Consider the following 14,113-nt stretch of genomic DNA (forward strand, 5'->3'; position numbering starts at 1 on the left):
TGTGTCTTTGGGTTTGAGGTGAGTCTCTTGTAAGCAGCATATGGATGGATCTTGCTTTTTTATCCATTCTATTACTCTGTGTCTTTTGATAGGTGCATTCAGTCCATTTACATTTAGGGTGATTATTGAAAGGTATGAACTTATTGCCATTGCAGGCTTTACGTCTGTGGTTACCAAAGGTTTAGGGTTAGCTTCTTTACTATCTTACTGTCTAACTTAACTCGCTTGTTGAGCTATTATAAACACTGTCTGATGATTCTTTATTTCTATCCCTTCTTATTCCTCCTCCTCCCTTCTTCATATGTTGGGTGTTTTGTTCTGTGCTCTTTTTAGGAGTGCTCACATCTAGAACAGTCCCTGTAGGATGCCCTGTAGAGGTGGTTTGTGGGAGGCAAATTCCCTCAACTTTTGCTTGTCTGGGAATTGTTTAATCCCTCCTTCATATTTAAATGATATTCGTGCTGGATACAGTAATCTTGGTTCGAGGCCCTTCTGTTTCATTGCATTAGGTATATCATGCCATTCTCTTCTGGCCTGTAGGGTTTCTGTTGAGAAGTCTGATGATAGCCTGATGGGTTTTCCTTTGTAGGTAACCTTTTTTTTCTCTCTGGCTGCCTTTAATACTTTGTCCTTGTCTTTGATCTTTGCCATTTTAATTATTATGTGTCTTGGTGTTGCCCTCCTTGGATCCCTTGTCATGGGAGTTCTGTGTACCTCTGTGGTCTGGGAGGCCATTTCTTCCCCTAGTTTGGGGAAGTTTTCGGCAATTATTTCTTCAAAGACATTTCCTATCCCCTTTTCTCTCTCTACTTCTTCTGGTATACCTATAATTCGTATATTGTTCCTTTTCGATTGGTCCCTCAGCTGTCTTAAAATTCTTTCATTCCTGGAGATCCTTTTATCTCTCTCTGCATCAGCTTCTCTGCGTTCCTGTTCTCTGTTTTCTAGTCCATTAATGGTCTCTTGCATCTCGTCCATTCTGTTTTGAAGTCCTTCCAGAGCTTGTTTTATTTCTGTATTCTCCTTCCTTAGTTCTTGCATATTTCTCTGCAAGTCCATCAGCATGGTTATGACTTTTGTTTTGAATTCTTTTTCAGGAAGACTGGCTAAATCTATCTCCCCAGATTCCTTCTCAGGGGAAGATGTAGCAGATGCCGAAGCTGTCTGGGTTAGTCTTGTCTGGATCATATTTTTTTGCCTTTTCATGTTGACAGGTGCTATTGACTGTTAGCTGGGAGGGCCAAAATTTTCACTTGCTACTGGCCTTTCTTTACTGGGACAACTGCGACCCCTAGTGGCTTGTGTTGGGTAATTGTGTGTAGACTGGGTCTTTGAGTCTTGCCTGGCCGGAAGGGAGGAATTTCCCTTTCTGTGGGCGTTTTGCCTTAGGCTGCTTCTCTGCTTTCGCAGCGCCCGGAGGGGTAATGGATGGGGGGGCTGTTTGGCTGTTTACCTCCGTGAAGGGTCTCAGAGCTGTTTCCCAGGGGGTTAGTGCGCCCGGTTTTCCCTGTAATTTCCAGCTGCTGGACTATGACCTGTGTTGTTTCCGTCAAGCTGTTAAGTCCCTGTCCCTTTAAGACTTTCAAAAAGCTCCCACTTTTCTTTGTCACAGGGGCATCAGCTTCAGCACCCGCTCAGAGGTCTTGTTGCCCTGTTCCCCCAGTATCCAGGGCCCTCCGCCCACGCACTGTGTCTGTGCTCTGGTGGGGGTGGCTTGGGCTGGGTGTTCAGCAGTCCTGGGCTCCGTCTCCCTCCCGCTCTGCCTATTCTCCCACCAGGAGCTGGGGGGAGGGGTGCTCGGGTCCCGCCGGGCCGGGGCTTGTATCTTACCCCTTTCACCAGTCCCTGGGTTGTCACTGGTGTAGCTGCAATCTGGCCACTGTCCTGCGTCTTCTGGTCTCTCTTTTAGGGCTACTTGTGTTTGTTGTATTTTCAAAAGTATATATGTTTTTGGGAGGAGATTCCCACTGTCCTACTCACGCCGCCATGTTGGCTCCGCCTTGATTTCTTCTTTAAATGATTAACTTTTTTGCCCTTCTTGTGTTCCTATGATTTGCATGAGCAAACTGCCACTGTTTCCTTCCTACATTAACCTTATCCAGCTGTTCTGGGCTGCCTCCAGTCCCAGGACAAATTCATTACCACCTGCACTCACTAGTCAGAGAGAACCCCTTCCCCACCTATTCTCTGAAGTCTTTCTCTAGAGTTAATCTTAGAGCCAGGATCCAGGATCTATTCTAGTAAAATATCTTAGAATTAGAATCAGAAACCCTTTACAAACCTCCTTCCTCCTTCCTACAAATCTCCTTGAAGCTAGATACAATATTCATAAGGAGGTTCTGGGTGACATTCCCAAGGAAAATCTTAGGAATAACCAACTTTTTAATCTCTTGAGTTAACAACCAGCATGCCAGTGCCCCACAGAATGATCGAGTAAAACAAGAGGGAAGGTATTTGTAGTTTGCTGAACTAAACTTGTACATTCTCCTCCAGATTACCAACTCTCATTAAGGCAGACAGTCCTTGGGAGTCCATATGGGCGATTCCATTCTAGGCACTGGTGTTAAAAGTATAGGTGAAGGCAGTCGTAGGAGTTCTAGGAAAAATTCTACTAGTTGTTCTAGGAACACTATATTTAGGGATATCAAAATATGTAGTACTTCATTTACCTTGTATGAAGGGATATCCCCCTTAAGCCAATATTCTAGACAATTGGAAATACCTTTAAACACCAATAATTTTATGTTAATCATTTTGATGGAACTCTTTCTAAATCATATTTTATACCACTTTGAATCCATGTTTCTGTATGCCTTCTTAAGCAGATTATATTGAACATAATTTGACCTTTTCTTGAAAATGCAAGGGCTACATGAATACAGATTTTTGCTGTCACAGTGATTCCTTCAGAACTAATATGCACTCAGTTGTTTGAATCTTGGAGTTCTTACTCAGGTTAATAAATATTTTTGAGCAATTATGATGTGCTGGATACCGTTAGGTGCTTTATCTCTTTTTCACAATCATTTCCTCTTTTATCTGTTATTAGGCAGCAGTATACTTGCATTTAGAAGTTCTCTCCCTATGTCTGTATATATTTTTCATGTGGGGGTAAAGAGCTGACATTGTAACAAGGTTTGAGGGAGGCATGTCTCATACAATAGGGTGAAAACCCAATCACTATGCTTATGAACCCCATTTCTAATCTGATTCTACTGGGGATCCAGATACATCAAATGAATTCAGATTGTTAAGGGAAGAGGGAGTAAGTATGAGATTTGCCACATCTCTTTTAGGTGATAAGATTCCCGTTTCTGATCACTACTAGGCTGTTGGCTGCAAATACTGGAAAATGAGATTCGTAATTGCCTTTAGGCAAGAAGTCATAGCATTAGAACTGAGAAATGTGGTCACTGATGACACTAGTTTGTTGACTCTGTGTCTGTGTGTGTGTGTGTTTGTGGTGTGTGTGTGTGTGAGAGAGAGAGAATGTGTGTGAGTGTGTATACAAGGTTCTCCTTGTCATCTGCAGGATGGCTAGTAGATCTCCCAGTTTTCAGGAGGTTTGCTCAAAGATATTTACTTGCCTTTCACAGAGCCATATTCCCTTCTTTTGGAGAGAATTGTCCTGGGAGAAGAAGAAAGGACATTGATAAATAAGCAATTTCTGGAAGCTGTCATCATTGTCAAGTAATATTCAGTGAGCTATTAGTTATATGTTATGTTTAGATACCATACAAATTTTTTTCATAAGCATAAACAGATGAAATTTTCAAAGACAATGTTTATACATATATATGCATATATGTGTGTGCATTATTTATATATACATATATATATACACTTACATATTTATATATAATTTTGTATCACCTTCTTATATACTGATAGGAATAAAGGAAGGCATAGAAACATAAAGTCTGTTGCCCAAGGTTATATAGCTGGTCAGTGGTAGGGCCAGGCCTGAAGCCTGGGACCTCTGGGAATCCACATTCTGGGCTCTCATAACTCTTTGCTTACCTTCTGTTCAGCCAGCAACCCTTAGAGGAATGAACAAGCTATGGAAACCACACAAATATATTCTGAGGTAAGTTTTAAAAGGTATAAAATGTAAAGATGAAGATATATCCTGAATTTCTGTGGCATTTCTTTTACGAAATATTTTCTTAGTTATTTCATTTTCCTTTTAACTTCCTTGGGAGATTAAAAGACAGAGGAATTAAGATCACATTTTAAAATTGTGCAAATAAGGCTCATAGAATTGAAATCATGAGAAACTTTATGTTTTACAAATTTGGTTCTATAGCTTGAGTCAGATGAGGTGAAATGCCCTCTAATCAGTGCTCAGGGAGCGTCTCTGTAAAGACGGCTCAAACTCAGGGCACGGGACCGTCATGGGACTCTGATAATCTTAGTGAAGACACTCAGGTTTTCCTCTGATGAACCACTGGGGATAGATGAGGGGACATATTATAAAGTAAGCTAAGCCTCTCTCTAGAGAGGGGGAGTCCAATTAATTTCAGGGTCCAGTTAACTTTTTTGCTGAGTGGAATATGCAAGAGAGGGGCCAGAATAACTTGCTCAGGACAATTGGAGTCATGGTCACTGTGGGCATGTCTGACATATACCCAAACATCTGGTGACCCCTGGGACAATGGTGGATTATTGATGTTTGCTTTTTAGGAAAAGAAGACTTCTTTTCTTTCTGAGATTATCAAGACCGTATATTTCGTGCCAAAAATTTTCTGGTGAATATCAACCTTGCCTCTCAAACCAATATACATTACAAAAGTAAAGTTAAATAAAATTTTATCTTTTAGCCCTGTGAACTTGCTGCCACAAAATGCCAAACAGGCAAAGAGCCGTGATGCTCTGCATCCAATTCTATGTCCTTCTGACCTTTGCATATGTGCTGGTGACATCACAATGTTAAACATGAACAGACTTGGAGCTGTGTCATAAAAAAGTGATGACTTCTTATGTTAACTCATGGGGCAACTCTGATCAGATAGTGAGTCACAGATAACCCTGGTGCTCTGTGTTTTGAAAGATTCGGGACCATGTTGGGATCATTTGGAAAGAGTTCTGTGATTGCAGGAGGTGGGTGGTGTGGTGTATGTGTCATATAGTAGCCTCTTCCCTGTAGAGCATACCCTCAGTTAATGTTCCTTCTTGCTTGCATTCTGAACCTTTTTAGGTCTTAGATTAGTTTCTACGAGGACATGTCATTTACATGGCTGTAAGAGAGGGAAGACAGTTGTCTTCTTTGTTTCAGGTTGGAATGCTTTGAAATTATATCTAGTACTGTTCTTGGAAAATGCACATGGGAAGCTTTGTGTATGTTTCATGGCTTACAGTGTTTTGGAAACTCTGACAGGCAGTGGCCCTGAGAGGACACAGGGTGGAACGCTCACCTTATTATTTTGACTGTTGTATTCTTTTCTTGTGGAGTTCATGCTCAAGACTTTTGCTCTAGGGGGAAATGAACCAAGATAGGGATTGAATAAAGTACACCCGAATATTCATACCACATAATGATTATTTTTAAAGTTTCATATTCTAAAGCTGTGCTGTCCACTATGGAATCCAGTGGCTGCATGTAGCTATGAACATTAAAATTAATTAAAATAGAAAAGAATCAGTTCCTCAGTCACAGTAACCATGTTTCAGGTACTCAGTAGGTGGCCAGTGGCTACTTATTGGATGGCACAACGTTTTACTGGCAGCTCTGTTCTAGAAACTTCGCTTAGCTGTGAAGCCATACTTAATGTTCAAGAAGGCTCTCAGGAAACTTGAAGGTATCCTTCAGAATTCCAAGTCCTGGTACCCTGTGGCCCTCCCAGGCCACAATGCATACCTGGGCTATTTAGAGGTGGTATGAAGTTTGGGTCTCTTTACCTTGATCCCAAGAGTCTAAAATATTTAATAAATGTAAGTACTTCTTGACTAAGTTAAGATTTAACTTCCAGAAAGGGGCCAAGAAATGAGAATGAGAGATTTTACTTTGTTTTCTCACCATTTAAATTCTAGACAAACTCAGAAAGGAGGGGCTTTTGTCTTATCATTTCTAACCTTTAATGATCATAGTTTAGTAGTTAATATAGTGTACAGTTTGAGTTTTGTAATATGGTAGCCTTTGTGTGTCTAGAGGTTAGTTTCATGCCTATCTTATTTGACTGACTCTCTATGTTTTTGGGGAAATGAGGGTGGTATTAGTTTAAAGGGCTTTTCTGTGAAGTAGGAATGTCCTACTCATCAGAGTGCCTGACCACCAGCCCTTTTAAAATCAGATGTTCCTGCCCTTAATATAAACCTGAATAATTGAAAATGTGATAAAAGCATGAAGGGAGATGTGTTTCTGTGGTTTTTTAAGGAGGATGGAAGAAGGACCTGCATTTTAAAGCTGGTGTGGTTTAGTGGGAGTCAAACAATCACTAACAGAAGGGAGAGAGATGTGATGTTGGGCTCACTCAATCCCAAGCAGGAACTGGTCAGAGGAATGTTTGCTCTGACCCAGGCTGAGATGGAGTTACCACTAAAACCAAGAAGTTCCTTTTTTTTTGCCAAAACTCACACTTCTCTCTCAAGGAGCCAAGTCTCTACCTCTTCCTCAATGTTCTTTGAAGTTTCCTGGTACTTCTTCCAAGAGAAATAAAAGAAACGACAGTTACTAATTAGAAGCCTTACACTTTTTCTAATCATAAGAAGCATGTATTATTATGTGGTAACATGAATGTTTGGTCTCCTTTTCCAGCCCCCACACCCACCACCACTCCTGATCACTTGCTACACTTCCTACCTTCCCAGGCAGGTCCCTGGGTAATTGGCGTCATGAAAGGAAAAGTGCTCATTATGAATTTAAGAGCAGAGAGGTCAGGAGACCAGGGCTGTAACAGAATGATATTGGTGGTGGGTTGTCAGGGACCCAAAGTCCCTTTGTAATGCCACTTTGAAGAGTTAATATTGTTCCAGAACGTGTTCTTTGAAAAGCCTGGTTTCATATTATCCTGTACCTTACAAACCCTTTTCTGTCCCGTTACTGAGAAACTGTACCTTAATGCAGATGACCTGATCTTTGCAGAGCTGGGCCACCAATGCATAGTCTTCTATTACCTGGGAAACCAAAACTCAGTCTTAAATTTCTTTCAGGAAATTTCTCTAAGAACCGGAGTATACTTGTTTCCTCCTAAATCCCAGACCCTAAATGTAGTTTTCTAATTGTTCTAAATATGTTTTTGCTGTATATATGAACTCATTTCTTTTCTGAGGCTAGATAAGCTTTATTTTGGGGGGAATTTTATTTTGGGACAGTTGGGAAAAGAATAGATACTAATTTGTTGAAGATACAGAAATGAAACATTTCCTGTAAAAATTATTGAAGAGAAGAAAACCTAGGAGACTGCATTTATCTTCCTTTCCTTCATCCCCTCCTCAACTCCTTAATGGTTCTGGATCTGGAACCTTATTATATATAAGTCAATCATTTGCAGAATGTATTACATCATCTAGCTGAACATCAACTTTTCCTTCCTCTGGGAGAAGTAATACTGAAATTACTACCATCACCTTGGCCAGTTCCTTCTCTTGGTCAGCACAGGAAGCTTCCAGCTGTTGTAACTTAACCTATAGAAAGGGAAGGGGATGGGTAACTCAAGGTGCAAGCAGGATTCCATTCTGAAATGCTGTCTCAAAGGTTGTCTTACAGGTGGTTGACGTGCTTCAGGTATGATATCAGATGTCTTTTTAATTGAGAGTCAAACCATGCCATGTCCTTCTGGTGAACCTACCCTTCTACACTCCCAAGCCCTTAGCATTCATCAGGGCTCCACTCACGCTTAAACTACAATTCTTAGCTTCCTTCCTTGTTAGCTATTTCTCTTAGGAAAAACATCAATCTTGAGAAACTTCACTCTTCCTTTTCCTTTTATATACTTACCGCTCACTCCTTTTTTGCTCCCCGTATTCCTTCTTCCTTCTTTTCCTTCCTTGTTTGATGAAAGCCTATTCTATATTGGTCACTATGTTGGAGTGATGGGTAGAGGGCCATGAGAGCAGAAAGGATATTGTGGTGAACAGGATTGACAGGCAGAATCTCTGCCTCACAGAGCTGACATTCTAGTTGGGGACATTGACAGATAAGTCAACATGATAATGATAAATGCTATGAAAGAAATACAAACAGAGAAATGCAGTGATAGCGATGACATGAGAGCTATTGTAGGTGAAGTCCTGTCTGATGGGATGATACTGGGTTGAAGTCTAAATGGTAAATATTAGCCAAATGGAGATCTGGAAAAAATATGTCCCTTGCAGGGTTGCAGCAAGAGACAAGACTGTGAAAGAGCACATATTTAGTATGTATGTGGAAGTTATGTGGCTGGAGCGTGGGGAAACACCTGGTAAGGAGGAGATGAGGTGGGGAAAGGTTGACATGGATGAGATTATGTAACACCTTATAGCTTCTAGAGTTTGGTTCTTTATTTTAATTGCAGTGAGAAGCCAGGTGTGAACTCAAAGTACTAAGGACATAATCTGATTTGTGTTTTTAAAGAATAAGTCTTTTCTATGTGTGAAAAGTAGATTAAGGGAAAGAGCAGAAGCAGGAAGACTAAGAGGCTAATTTGGCATCTAGGCAAGGGCTTATGGTGGCTTTCAGAAGGGTAATAGTAACAGAGGAATTGATGTGCTCAGGGTATATTCCCTAGTTAGAGCAGACAAGCCTGCATTTTTCCTTCCTTCCACTTTTAGCTCTACTGTTCCCACTTTAATCTAGGTACCATTGTTTCACATCTGAAGACTTTCAACAGTTCCTTTCATCTTCAGTCAATTATTTCCAGGGCCAGAGAGCCAAATGTGCTAAGGGCTGTATTTTCAGGATGGTGGTCTGAGACACAAAGAGGTGCAGCAGGCATACCATTAAACTGATGAGCTGATTACCAGGATGTAAGACCAATAGAAGCAAGAGATGCTATGTATTTCATAGAATTAGAGAAATCACTTGAGAATTCTACAACACATGTAGGCAAATGGGAGTAATTTAAAGGGTCAATAATGCTTTAGAGCTCTTTGGAGGTGGGCTAATAGCTTCTGGGAAAATAATGGCCATTGTTCTGACAATACCTGGAACTACCTATAGTCTTTCGGCTCAGCTGAGGTGACACAGCATCACCAGACTGAAAGCCTCGCCATGGGCTCTGGCGGGCTACTGTCAAGAAAACTTGTTTTGAGCAGAAGGAAGCAAATGCAGTTATATGGCAAGGCTAGTCAAGGGCCTTCATAAGCCCTTTTAACCTGAGCCCCAAGTTTATCCCGAAGCACATGCAGGCTCCACATTTCTTCCTTTCCAGATACATTTCCTGGACAGGCATGGTCAAGCAAGCTGTTTTGGTGGCTTTGGACTTAATGTTTGGTTTTGTTTTTGTGGCCATCAGTACTAATTTGGCTGACATGAAATAGGGAAGTAATTCTCTATTTTTAACTTTCTATTTCTATTTTCAGTGTGTCCATCTCTGCAGGGGCTCCACAGATGTAGCATGGGCTTAAGTGTGAGCTTAAGAAGCTAAAGAGAAATAAGGCAAGGGCAAGATGGAATTGTACAGAAAGTATCAAGTAAGAATTGTACCTGCTTTCTGAATAAAAAAGTAAGCCCACCTTTTTTGCATCTTTGATCAGACCTAGCACACAGTAGACTGACAAATCCTAGCTCTGCTCTATGAATCCATACATTTGCCTCAGCTAGACTTTTAAATAATCACTTTAAATATGTGATGTTTCAAGGTTTTTACTCTTCAAAAAAAAGGAAAGAGTATTTTAAAAATATACAATTTCATTCAGTTTTCAAACTGAGGCTGAAAGGGGCTGATTAAATTGCCCAACTTCATATACCTCACTAAGTGCTGGGACCAGGATATAAACCAGGGACTTCAGTGTTACATATGCATTGTGCAGTTGTGTTCTGATCTTCCTGAAGGAAGAGAAACAAAATGTATGGCTTCAGAGTGAAATTCCTTACCAAGGACAGAAAAGAATTCAGTACTCAGTAGCCTAGGCTTAAGTCTGACATGGGCTAAAACTACAAATAATTTATTATCCCAGTTTTGGTAGTTGTTTCCACTTAAAAGTTTGCTTCCTGGTCACTTAACCCAAACCCACTCAAGATTGCTTTTTCATATATCTTTGACTCTTTGGGTGCCCCCTTTAGATGGCCCTGTTCACACTTGGTTGCCTTTTGCGATTTCCTTGTAAGCTATGATTTTAAATAAATACATATTTCAAATAAAAATGTGTCAAATAAAAAATTCTAGAAGACAAACACACTGGTGTGTAGCGCCAATAACATGGCCTAGATAAAGCTGCCAGGAGATGGTCCCTTAATGGATACTAGGTGCCCTTGGAAACATCTTTATTCTACCTCTGTCTTCTTCTCACTATTCTTGGCCACCAGAGCTAGAGTCTGCCCCAGCAGGAGTACTTCCCTGAACCCTATGCCATTCTGGGCTATAGAGGGCTGCAGGCATGGGTCAGAAAGTAGGGCCATCATAGGAAACCCACTGTATTTTGAGCAGGAGTTGAGGTGGAGTGAATGCCTGGATAAGAAGAGGGAAAGCCCTTGGGATTTAAAATTTTTTTAAGTCTCTGTTGAAAATAAAATTAACCTTTCACCTTCTGACAAAGTGTCAGTGGATTCCATTTTCTTGTCATAGAATGAAAAACCCACAGGATCACCAAATAGCCCAAATGTCACACCCACTCCCTTCACTTCATGCTTGCAGGGGAAGTCCATGGCATTCAGGTATGAGGCTCAGGCTCGGGAGAGTGGGGCAGGGGTAGAACCCGCCCCCTGCACAGACTTTTCTGACATGTGGGATCCTCTATGATCATTTTTCCTCCCTTGTCCCTTTGACAACTGGAGCCGCTGCAGGGAACCTGGGGAAAACTAGAGCCCCATCCCACCTTTTTCTGAAGTTCTCTTATACTGTAGACCAGAGTCTCATTTTTCCTTTCCTGTTGAGAGAAAGGAGCAGAGCATAGGTGTGGAGCTCCCTGCTACCTCCCATCTTTATTCAGTTGATTGTTCTCCTTTTCAACTGGTGCTGTTTTCCTGCAGTAACTCTACCTCACTGCATATTGTCAGGTAAAGGACCTGTGGTTTGACTTCCACATACGTATCTACACCAACTCACCAAGATAGACATGCCCACATGCAGGGCTTCCCAATATGAAATATTACCAAAGAAACTGTGCCCTCAACACATACTTTACCATGTCTTTTGACTATTCCTTGCATGTAAAAAAGAGGAGACTAGCTTATCTGATGACTGATGAGAGACAAGCTGAGCAAGAAAACCTATCAGATGGCTCTTCCCAACTTAGTGCTTACAAGTCTGGCTATTTCTTATTCCAGGTCTTGGAACATTCTTTCACTTTCCATGGTGGTACTATTCTCTTTCTCCCACTCATCATCTTCTGTCATGTCTTTGGGCTGAGTGATCTCACTTTCCAGCCTGAATGACATAAGCACATAGTGTGAGGAACAGACTGCTTCAGAACTGAAAAAATCACATCTATCAGTTTTAAGGGTACTTCAGTGTCAATAAATATGGCTCTCAAGTTGGAAACCCATCTTTCCTGGGTCCTTACCATCATAATCACTTCAAAGTCAGGAAAAAAAAATCACATCAAAGTTTGATCTGATTCCCAAGTCAAACACCCTAGTGTTCTTTCAGCTCAGGTGAATACCATCCAATCTTTTAAGAATCTCTCTGAAACTTGCTATAATTCATGGTTTGAGCCACAGAAAATGCCAAAGAATGAAGAAGAAACTGCTACATAAGATATAGGTCTCTAGAGCAGGTAGGAAAATTCAGGTTTGTCTCTTCTCCTCTATCCCATTCCTTGGATTGGGAACTTCCCTCAAGAAACCCCAGCACTCACCACTGTATTTCATCTTCTTTCTTGTGGATTTTGAGAAGAAGTTCCTGATTTTCTTCATCTATGCTTTGCAAATCTCTTTCAAGGTCTGTGTTCAAACTGTCAATGTTCCTCTTTGACTGGGCCAGTCTTAAGATTTCCACCTCCTCTGACCTATAGATTCAGCCCATGAAAGGAACAAGGGCCAGTTATCTCAAGGTCAGGGACCTTTGGGCCAGAAGGGGCATCTAGGAGACATGTAATTCAACAACCTGGCTGTTTCTGGGAGCACACCTTTCCTTCTTCATAGGAAATTGTATTTCTTAATCATGCCCTACAATTTGTTGCAGTAATTCTCAACTCAGTCAGCAAGAGAGGATTTTCCCAGGCTTTCTTGATCAAAGTGCTCAATATAATAGTACACCTTCCTGGTTCCAAGAGAAGTTTGCTTCCTTAATAGCCTCTTGTATTGGAGAGGATGGTTTCTCAGGCAAATGGTGCACAAAATCTGCTCATGAAATACACTTCCATTGAGTATTTTCAACCAGGCACCTGGCATATCACTGAGAGTTGGTTCCTGCCTTATGCCGCAAGAGCTCTCCACCAGCAGATGGGGCTTCTCTTTTTCCCTCCCCCCTCGCATCTCAAAATTTCTCCTTTGCCTTTGAGAATCTCCTTTGAGAATCTACCGTGGGAGTTACTCCACCGAGTACACACACATATGATCCAGGCATTCACTTTCAAGAATACAAACATCTTTTTTGAAGTAAATTTGAATGTAATAATGGTAACACCTCAGGGGTTTAGAGAGGATACCTGGCAAATGGGAAGCTCTCAATAACTTTTTCTTTTTGTTGTGTGTCAGTTAATTGGTTTCTCTTTGAAACAATTAACTGGGAATAAAGTCTGAGGGAGAGGTCTTTTGTTTTGAGTAGGAATGAGGGATGATTTTGGCAAAGTAAGTCCTTCCTTGGAAGGGCTGATTGGATGCAGGACTTACAATAGTTGTCATTTTAGGAGGACATGGAGTGCTTGGGGTGGTGTCATCAGGGGGATGGATAGACAAGGGTTTCAGGGTAGGGGGGAGATGAGGGAAGTCATGAAGAGCAGACCTGCTTCACACCTTGGTCCTTGGATGTGGCTTTGCATAATCATGATACTAACTCGTGACCTAGCTGATCCTCCTCAGGTTCTTCCATTGTAGGTTCCCTAAAATACCAGCAAAGATGTATTGGATGAATTGGGGAAATGGGTCCATTTGTGAAACATAGAGTAACTAGCCAAGCGTCCCAAAGAATAGGGACAAAATCAAGTCAGCCGATTTCCTCCCTCCAACCCCCTAGGTTTTGGCCATGACAAAACCCAGCCCTTTAATTCTTCTGTCCCTGATCTGACTGTACCTCAGGTAAGGATACAGTGAGGATACAGGGATAATGCTGAAAAATTCAATGTATGTCCTTCTAGTGGGTATATGTGGAGATGGTTCTCTAGAACAAGAACCCTTTCAAACTTTGCTCCAGGTAATTAGAATCAATAAAGGTCATCCATTCCTCTTAAGTCCCTTTTTGCTCTGTGCCCAGCTGCTTTCCTTAAGGCCCCATGGGCATGAATGTAGGTGCATAACCACCCTGAAAAGTAATCTTTCTGACCTCTAGCCATGACTCTGTAAGGATCTTCAGATATTAAGATCTTTAGTATTAAATAGGGCTCAGAAAAACCAAGCAGATGTAGATAATTTGGTTCATTCTGTACCTTAGTTTCCTCTTTTCCTCCAATTCTTCAATAAATTCTGTCCCCCTTCTGATATAAATGGCTTCCTAATTCTACCTTAGATATGCAGCTTCTGAAGTCTAATGTTTCCCCACTGGCACCAACCAGTAGAGTGTCAGAACCTTCCAAAGGGTCAGGACTCTGCTACTGACATAGGATGGGTAGGGCAGCATGTCACAGTGGGGTGGGTGACAATGGTCATTCATGCAGAGTTCCAAGGCTAGATGGGTGTGTGTGTTTTATGGCTGAGTCTTCCATTTGGTGGTAGTCAGTTCAATGGTTGTGATTTCTGGGTAGTATGAAGGGTAGTCCCTGTGTTTTATTTTTCTCACAGATTGAGCTTCCTCTCTGTCCAAGTGTGGCTATGGGATCCTGGGTCCTAAGGCAGCAGTCTGATCCCATAACCGCTCATTCATCTGACACACGCTAAAAC

At 41.4% G+C, this 14,113-nt stretch overlaps 2 pseudogenes; both read right to left on the bottom strand.

Moving 5' to 3' along the window:
* Nucleotides 1–13,065, bottom strand: part of LOC118912233 (transmembrane and coiled-coil domain-containing protein 5A-like) — a 29,290-nt pseudogene extending 16,225 nt beyond the window's left edge.
* Nucleotides 3,100–3,211, bottom strand: LOC118912636 (small nucleolar RNA U13; annotated as a pseudogene).
* Nucleotides 13,066–14,113: the final 1,048 nt, after the last annotated feature.

This window comes from Manis pentadactyla, chromosome 6 (assembly GCF_030020395.1).
Source record: "Manis pentadactyla isolate mManPen7 chromosome 6, mManPen7.hap1, whole genome shotgun sequence".
In the NCBI taxonomy this organism is placed as follows: Eukaryota; Metazoa; Chordata; class Mammalia; order Pholidota; family Manidae; genus Manis; species Manis pentadactyla.